This window comes from Pezoporus wallicus, unplaced genomic scaffold (genome assembly GCF_028554395.1).
Source record: "Pezoporus wallicus isolate ANWC-B61680 ecotype Strahan unplaced genomic scaffold, APGP_CSIRO_Pwel_v1 contig_1739, whole genome shotgun sequence".
NCBI lineage: Eukaryota > Metazoa > Chordata > Aves > Psittaciformes > Psittacidae > Pezoporus > Pezoporus wallicus.
In genome coordinates, this window is record NW_026637351.1 from 2,271,937 (window position 1) to 2,279,215 (window position 7,279).

Sequence of the window (7,279 nt, forward strand, 5' to 3'; positions counted from 1 at the left end):
GTGATTTGGGGAAACAAAGTCAAAATAACCAGAGATCTTGGTCAGTCTCTGTTGCCTTTGATAAGAGTGCTCCTGCACACGGAAAGAGATCTTCTGCTGTAGAAAGAAAAGGGCATAAAAGGATCTATCAGCAATACCTAACCGTCTTATGAGAAATGAGCTGAAGCAAATGTACGCTTGCTTATAGCCTGAAGTCAATGGAGCATGTGGGTGAATTCAGTCCTGTTTTGTCACTTGGGGTTTTCTCACACTAGCAAGGAGCATTATTGAGACTGCCCAAGGTACCTCCCAGGCTAAAATACCCTGCCATTGACACTTTGGTTCCCTACATGGACAATGTGGTGGCTTTATAAGGATTTTACTGCTTAATATATTTCTTTTTAATTGCAATAATTATCTGAAACACCAATGGGTGGTGTTGCTGGAACTCTGGTTCCTCAACGCAATGACAGAGCTCACATGACACATTCTGGGTTTGTCCCATATGGACGTCCATCTGTCCTGAGTTCAGCAGTAGCAGTCATTTTTCTCTTTCTTAGTAGCTGGTGAAAAGTGGCATGAGCTCCTTGAATGGTATCCTTCTGTGTGAATAGAATCTAACATACTCAGTACTGGAAACCTGTCAGTGATTGTTGATGGCATCCATTTCAGAATTTTTATAGCTGTATCTAGGGACTTCACTTTCTGGCAAATTGTCTTGTATCTGTGAACCATGTTAAAATAGGTTGAGTTTTTCATACTTAAAGCCTTTAGCTGAGTGAGGACCTGATTACTCTTCAGATAATCTTCATCAGACCACATCTCAATATGTGTGTATATACTAAAGAGTGATATCTATATCCTTTTTTTTCAAGAGAGACTCTTAATCATGTACTGCCTTCACTAGGAGACTGAACACTTCCTTTGGGAAACCTTGGGATGTAAATGAATGTCTCATGGGTACTTGTTTCAAACCAAAGCTCTCCAGGTAACGAATAAATACCTCTGAACATTGACTTTTCCATGGTGAAACACAGTCAGTCTCAATACAAGTTGCTAGCATTTCTGTAGTATTACTCACTATTCTATATTTATCATCTTGTAAGAGGGTTCCTTGTGTGTGACCAATGGACACTCACAGCTGATAAAATCCATCTCCATGACCTACAAAGGGACTTTTCAAGAGTGACCAGAGCCAGCCAACTGCTAACACTTAGCTTTTCTTCCCCAGTGTCTGAGCACTGGGGAGGTTGGGGCTGCTGGAGCTGTGCAGAGCCCAGGAAAACTGGCTGCTGAATCGTAGTCAGGCAGACAGCGCCTGGGGGAGCCAAGGGCTCATGCCCTGCTCACTCCTCCAGCCCTTCCCATACTCTGTGCCATAGGAAAGACCTGTTGCAAGGTCTGGTCTGTGGCACTGTGTCACCATGACAAGCCTCCTTTGTTATGCATGGCAGGAACCCTTGAAATGTAATTTAGTGCAAAACAGAGATTTGTGGTTTTAATAATTGTCATAAATACTGGCAGCAGTAAACGGGTGCTTGTTCAGCTTATGAATAATACTCTAATACATACAGCACTAAAAGAAAACTTTTTCTTGGGCAGGGTAGGAGGGTGGGATGAACTTGGTCAGACCTTTTTCAGGGGATTCTTCACTAGTTTACTTCCCATATTCTAAGTGTCTAGTGTGGTACTAGCACAGTCTTCTTCAATAAAAATTAATGCATTTTTAAAGATTAGTTCTGTTTGCTACTTGTTTCTGCTGCTGCCTGCTACTTGCAGGCTGCTCTTCGGAGCCTTCAATTTTACACAGTCCACACCATCTAAATCTAGATCAGCACTGGCTCATTGGATTTCTGTTAGCATATTAGAAGAATAAAATGTAATATCAAAAGTACTTTAAACTTTTTTCGTATGAACATTTCTAAGATAAAAACCTCAGATACCCTGACAAATCACCAATAAAATTCACATCAACTTTCCTGATGCAGAATCAGGCCCATAGAAAATCTTGAATGATTCGGTCTGCAGACTTCAGCCTATGAACATCTCACAAAAGACATCTTACAGATAATAAGGATGAGTGCTATTTCATCAAAATATGAAAGCTAGCAGTGAAGGAAAGCCATTATGCAGTGAAAGAACTCAGAATATGAATCCTTTGTCCAAAATCTTTTGGCATAGCTGCTCACTCTTTTTTTCGTCCTTGGGAGTGCACATAATTTTTGTGATACTTCTTATGAAACAGTAGCTCTGCTGCCATCATTAACACATGGTTGGTGTGAACTCTCAGCTATTTTGCTTACACTGATGTAGAAGGCAGAGTCCCCTAGGAAAAGTTCGTGGAGCTAGTTTATATTTGGCTTGACTTCTGGAGAGCACAATTTAACAGAAAACAAAAATATACAAATAAAGCTTAAAACACCTCAAATGTTTCCTGGTGAAAGTACACTGGTATATATATATCTCACTCATGATGGTAGCGTCCCTATGATAAACTACAGACATATTTGATAATTGAAACACCTTTGATACTGTCAATCTTTCTGCTGTAGGATTATACCTTGTACTTCCACCCCCTAATAAAAAATCTTCACTTAATCTCCCATCTACTAAAATTACACCACCATTAGGCCTGATACTACTAGCACACTTCAGAGGTTAGGTTTAAAGTCCATCCAGAATATCCTACCATTAAAAATCTAATGCATTGTGTGGAAAAAAACAAACCAAAACAAAACACTGGTGTCAATTACAGGGGGTTCTAAAATGAAATAGTTATTATTTTTTTTCTGTCTAAGGTCATACCCTGGAGAAAGATGGGCTGCAGAAGTGATGTGAATGAAAGGCAATATCCATTTAATTTAATTGCTTTTTACCATTACTTTTAAAATTAAATGTGATAAAAGGCTTTTAGTGTTCACATGGGACAACCTACATGATCCACCTAGATGCAGCTGGATGCACCTACTTTTCCAGCCTGTGTAGCCATTTTGAGCCTGTGCTGGTAAAACCTTGCTTTCCTTGTCTGAATCTCACATGTTTCTTCAGTCTCCACTTTTATGCCTAAGGAACCGACAGATAATATTGACTGTTTCATGGAAAAGTATTATAATGAATCAGCCTTTGTTGCAGGACTTTTAAAATTTTATTTTATTTCAATAACATGAGTAGAGCCTGTTGCTTTGGACTTTGATGTTGTGCCTGGCAGCCCCTGGCCAGAAGCTAGGCTGATTGACTAATTACAGCAATGTCTTACATGAGCCCTGGTTTGAAACAACTTCTTTTGTTTGCAATACTCTCATGAGCCAGTTTAGTGCTGTGCTGAGAGTCTGTGCTCTTCATTTGTCTTTTCCTTTGACCTGCACTCTATCTTACCTTTCTCTTTGTTACCGTCCATTTCTTCTCCATCTGTTCAGCCTGAATCCTCTGGCTTTATTGCCTCATGATCTCCCTTCTCCCCCCAGCAGTCTCTACTTCCTCTGTCTGTGCCTCTTTGGCTCTTTCATTGTTGGTGTGCAGTGCTGGATCTTTTCCTTTGACCAAGGTCTTGAGCCTCCTCAAGGGTTTCATTGTCACCTGCTGCTTCCTTTCTGATTTCTTCTTCTGATAGCTCTTTGGTCTCCATTGGCAGCACTAGTTCATAGATTAGCAATGGCCTTCCTGCTCTGCAGCCTACAAATTCTCTAACAGTGGGTTTTGTTGGACACTTGGGCCTTTGCTTCCATGCTCACTTTCCTCTCTTATATGTGTTGCTTTGCTGCTTTCTCCGACATTGGATGTTTCTGCCTTTCCTGATGACGAGCTCACCCCCAGCCTCTTTCATTCCCCAGAACTGTAGGCAAGCAGGTCCTAAGGAAGAAGCCCTCCACTGAAGGCAGTATTTCTGTGTTTTCATTTTCCGCTGAAAAGAATAAAAATTATTCTAGGTATATATCACAATTTCTACAGATTGAAACCAAAGTGTCAGTGCAAAGTGATTGAAACCAAAGGCATCTTGTCTTTGCAGCACTGACACAGGTCCTGTGGGACTTCCCCTGCCTTTCATCATGGGCTGGAGTGGCTTTGATGACCTTCTGGATGTAGACTCCTTCTCTGACACACTGTGAGAAGCAGTTTAGCACACAAGGCTTACTTTCCAAGGTAAGAACCAGCTGACGGGTAGCTTTGCATGCACAGTTGCATTTTAAATGTGGACTAGGGCTGGTTGTAACACTTGCATCAACAGAAAACTTTTCAGAATTGCATTGCTATAATTTATCAGAGAGGATGATTCTGTTCCCTGCAGTGAGATAATACTTGGACTTGGTTGAGTGTTTAAGATTTTACTTTGCGTGACTTGGATAACGCAGCAATGAAAAACTCTCCCTTGAATCTGCCAGAACCTGGACTTAACCTGCATGTCCCTTATCTTAAGCTGCAATCTGGACATCACCAGGCACATCTGTTTTTTTTTGTGGAATTCAACATTCAGCCCACTTTATCCCTGTGCTTCTGCAGGACACCCACAAACACATAGCCCTCATGTGTGTGGTGGGAATGTAAATTCATTTAGCTGCTGTTTATTAAACAATGGTGTAATTCTGTAGACAAATGTTCATGTGAATACTCTCAGGAGGTTTCTCAGACTTTCTTCAGATCTGAGAGTTTTAAAGGGTGAGTTACAGAGAGGAGTAGAAAATCTTGCTATAAAAATTAAAAGCAGCCCATGTTATTACACAATATAGACACAAGCAGACATGTATTCCAAATTATTCCTTCATTCTTAAACCAAGCACTCCAGTGTTTGAAGTATCTTGGTCATAGTTTTCCAATTAATGTGTGCTAGACTTGGTCTCCAAATTCAGTTCATGCTAGGGAGTCTTCCTTATAGTAGGGCTTCCCTTAAAGTTATCAAAGAAGAGAATGAATTCCCTTTCTTGCTTTTCACTTGCTCAGGAGTGAAGTTCCATCGGCATTTTGGTTTCCACCTCCTAACTTTATGGATCTGTATGCATTATTTACAGCCATGACTCTCTTCTCTCCTGGACAAGACAGTTACAAGTGCAGCATCAGCCTTCTTCAATTGAATTCTGGCAACATTTAGTTATCTGTAAAGAGCAAAGTGAAAATCTGCTTCCTTTTCAGCCCTCCAATCTGTACTCTCACTAGCCAGCATCTGGCCTTCTTAAAAATGACAGAAGTAACTTACTGCTGGCCATGGACACACCTTACCTGGAACTGGCCCAGCTCTTCTTTAAATTTGAATAAACACTGTGAAAAGGTACTGTGTTGCATATGTTAGGCCCCAGATTATTTTATCTGGTCAGGTCATGATCACTGCAAACTTCCTCATGCGGCTGCCAAGTAGGATCTTGGCTTATCCATAGGGAGCAGTGTTTTAAAAGCAAACATGCTTTGCTAGGCTGCTCCTGGTGCATCCATCACAACTCTCCCATTATTCACAGGGTGGGACCTGGGGTAGAGAAGTGAGGCTATTTGTTAAAGTACAGCCCCTGCTCACGGGACTCATTTTACTTACACATAACTGATGCTGAGGAGTGTATGCATATTTAGGTCCTCCAGCTTCTTACTGCAGAACCATATCCTTGCTGACAAATCCTTTTACACCTAGCAATCCATTTATGTAACTGTAGAGTCAGGGCTATTTTTGCAGTGCAGAAAGGGCTGGAAAATTACAGCAGTTGCTCACTTACAGCAATTGCCTTTCTCCCCAAGTAGTTCCACTCCTTTCAACAAAGGGTCAGTCAGTGTAAAAGAAGAGTTTGCCTGTTAATTACATTGAACAGCTGAGCTTGTCCTTCATGATTTTAGTTTGTCTTCTAATCTGAAGGTGCACAGCCATGGACTCTGGTGATCAAGGGTGAAGCTGGGAGGGGTGGACTCACTGTCTGGAGCCAGCTTGTTGATCCTGCCTCCTCAGTTACTTTTTTTCCACAGATTGTTCCATCTTTAGAAAGTCACCTAGCTCAGATCAGGAAATGTGAGGAATCCTCTTTCCTCACTGCTTGCAGACTGGCTTCTCTGGACTCCACAAATCACTGCTTCCCTAATACCTAGAGAGAAATAAGGAACTATGAATGGAAGGTTCAAATTATAACATTAACAGTGGATGGCAATGATATCTATGTTTATGAACTATGACAAGTTCTGATTTCATTACTTTGAACTCACTATCCTAAGGAGAAAATGTATGTATTTACTTATGGGCTTCAGAAAGCTAAACTTTTACAAGACGGTGGATGAATAATGGTAGCATGTTGTTTTGTAAGCCTTTTCCCAAGTCTTAGAACTCCTTCACATCTTGAAGTCCCCCAAAGAAATGCATCTAAAATTGTCTTCTCTTTATGCACATTTTCAGGAAAGAATGAAGTTTAGCACATAACTACTTTAAGATTAAATTTTTCTGAATTATCAACAGATAGTAAAACAAGTTAACATGCAGTTGTTCCACACATTGAACATACAGAATTACAAACATAAAATGGTAAGTAATGCTCTCAGCATCAAGACAGTGAACGTAAACAAGAGGTCTCAGTCATTATGCATACATTACTGTGCGAGTAAAATGTGCACATACTCTTGGCATATTGAGACAAGAGCTGTATCATACCTTTACCAAGGCATCATACCTGTGCAAATTATAATACACACACACAGAGTTCAAAATAAGAATTGATCTGTGAGTGACAGGGCAGTCTCTGAACAAACAATGGTTCTAGTAAAAATCCTCAGTTCTTGACCCACTCCAGTCTTGATCACTCCCTGAAAACATTGCAGTGGATTCTGCCAAGTGCTGTTGTCACTACATAAAAATCAATACAATAGCATTAAAATTATATATACAAAAATAAGCATGCATAAGATAAAATGATAAAATCGATAGCTTTCGGAGAGGACCCACATTATCCCTAGTCTGTCTTTTGTTTGCTACATACCTACAGAAGCCATTCCTGTTATCTTTCACATCCTTGGCCAAACGCAATTCTAACTGATTCCTACCTTCCTGGACAACGTCCCTCCATTCTTCCCAGGCCTCCTGTCCTCTCTTCCTGCTTTTAAAGCTTCTTTTTTTCCCCCCTCTGAGTTTTCTCAGCAGCTCCTCATCCATCCACAGAAGCCTCCTGGCCTCCTTGCCCCATTTTCTTCTTGTCAGGTCACGATGCTCCTGAGCTTAGAGCAGGTGATCCTTGAATATCAGCCAGCAGTCTTGGCCTCCCTCCCTGGTCCTCTAGGGCTTTATCCCATGGCACCTTACTAAGCAAGTTCCTGAAGAGGCCAAAGTCTGCTCTCTTGAAGTCCA

At 40.9% G+C, this 7,279-nt stretch overlaps 1 long non-coding RNA gene across 2 annotated transcripts; it reads right to left on the bottom strand.

The window, feature by feature from the left end:
- Positions 1-4,716: 4,716 nt before the first annotated feature.
- On the bottom strand, positions 4,717-6,782 carry LOC130596964 (uncharacterized). Of its 2 annotated transcripts, XR_008971654.1 has the most exons (3): positions 6,609-6,782; positions 5,673-6,032; positions 4,717-5,066 (listed from the first exon to the last, which is right to left on the bottom strand). It is a non-coding gene; the product is annotated as an uncharacterized LOC130596964 (long non-coding RNA). The 2 variants fall into 2 exon arrangements; XR_008971655.1 differs by having other exon boundaries at positions 4,717-6,032.
- Between the last annotated feature and the right edge of the window lie 497 nt (positions 6,783-7,279).